This window comes from Lottia gigantea (genome assembly GCF_000327385.1).
Source record: "Lottia gigantea unplaced genomic scaffold LOTGIsca_88, whole genome shotgun sequence".
NCBI lineage: Eukaryota > Metazoa > Mollusca > Gastropoda > Lottiidae > Lottia > Lottia gigantea.
The window spans coordinates 1,020,134-1,022,124 of NW_008710892.1; the positions used below are offsets into that span (position 1 = coordinate 1,020,134).

A 1,991-nucleotide genomic window follows, 5' to 3' on the forward strand; every position below is an offset into this window, starting at 1 on the left:
AAAAAGTTAGCATGAGAAATAAATAATTCCTTGACATGAATTGTCAGATTATATGATGAATCAGAATCACAAAAATGTTTAAATCCATGGTTTTAATCCTCATACTTTCTCAACAAAACAAGGGTAATCCGCCATCTTGATTATCCTATTGCTCATGCGCACAGGTGGGAAAGTAACGTCACGTGACAGGAGTTGTCTTTTCCTGAATAATTGGAATAGGCAGTTTAAAGGGGCGTGGACCTTGATGAATTAATACAATACATATTTCGTCACGCCCAACTAGGATATAAATAGCTAAAATGCAAAAAGCTATTTATAGAACTGATTATGATTCATACTAAGTTGCATATCGTTTTGCAATCAACCTAAATTTCTCTTTAATAAAATGCTTAAACCCAATAAAAAAAGGGGATCTGTATCAAATTGGGGCTGGCAAATAAGATGACATTATTAACTTTTGAACATTATTGGGTTTGTATTAGTCCCCTTCAATTTCTTCCACTAACAGCTGAGAGGTTGTGGTAAATAAATCAGGGCAAGTAATCTTATGGAAAAGGTAACATGAGCAATATGGGAATTTTTTACTACCTTGTTCAGATTTTAACTGTCAAGGGATTTTAAAGATGCTCACATTCAAACTTGACATCTAGCCAACATGAAACTATTTACTCCACGGTCAGCACAGGGGATTCCCAATATCTCACCTAGAAATATAACAACTCCAGTCAGCACAGGGGGTTCCCAATATCTCACCAAGAAATATAACAACCCCAGTCAGATCAGGGGGTTCCCAATATTTCACCCAGCAATATAACAACCCGAGTCAGCACGGGGGATTCCCAATATCTCTCCCAGAAATATAACAACCCCAGTCAGCACAGGGGGTTCCCAATATCTCACCTAGAAAAATAACAACCCGAGTCAGCACAGGGGATTCCCAATATCTCATCTAGAAATATAACAACCCCAGTCAGCACAGGGGGTTCCCAATATCTAACCCAGAAATATACCAACCCCGAGTCAAATCAGGGGGTTCCCCAATATTTCACCCAGCAATATAACAACCCGAGTCAGCACGGGGGATTCCCAATATCTCACCCAGAAATATAACAACCCGAGTAAGCACAGGGGGTTTCCAATATCTCATCTAGAAATATAACAACCCCAGTCAGCACAGGGGGTTCCTAATATCTAACCCAGAAATATACCAACCCCGAGTTAGATCAGGGGGTTCCCAATATTTCACCCAGCAATATAACAACCCCAGTCAGCATAGAGGGTTACCAAAATTTCTCCCAGAAAAATAACAACCAGAGTCAACACAGGGGGTTCCCAATATTTCACCCAGAAAAATAACAACCCGAGCCAGCACAGGGGATTCCCAATATCTCACCCAGAAATATAACAATCCGAGTCAACACAGGGGGTTCCAAATATTTCACCTAGAAATATAACAACCGATCAGTGATAGCACTATTTTTATTATTTTATAAAAAATCACATGGTATTTGTCAGGCCAAGATAGCTGTGTACATCCAGGCGCGGTGTAAAGTTTAAACAGTTCACTTTTTATTTTGAGATTGATAAATGAAACTAAACTAAAACATGAAGAGTTCACTTTAGTTTAAGGTACTGTAAATAGTTAAGAACATGAAACAGGTTTGGATTCGAAAGTTTAATTCAATATCTTTTATACCTCTTTTTTACTGGTCATTTAAGTAGTAATGAACAAAACAAAAGTTTGGTTTGTGTAGTTACAATTACTATTTCTTTAACACAAAATTAAACTGGACATGAATTATCTCATTTGTAGCTTGGTTAGTTTAGTAATGAACAAGACACAAGTTTCATTTGTTTATTACTAAATACAGTCCTCATGTTTGGCTTGTGTAGTTTCTATTATCAATCATTCTACATCTTATTAAAGTGAACTGTCAAAGTCTGAATCTATCGTCTTCAGATGAGAAGTAATATCTTGGCCCGACTGTAAT

At 37.3% G+C, this 1,991-nt stretch overlaps 1 protein-coding gene across 1 annotated transcript in view; it reads left to right on the forward strand.

Annotated features, from left to right (window-relative positions):
* LOTGIDRAFT_169742 (hypothetical protein) overlaps window positions 1-1,991 on the forward strand; it is a gene marked incomplete at both ends in the record, with an annotated part of 64,480 nt that overhangs the window by 6,429 nt on the left and 56,060 nt on the right. The window lies entirely within an intron of this gene.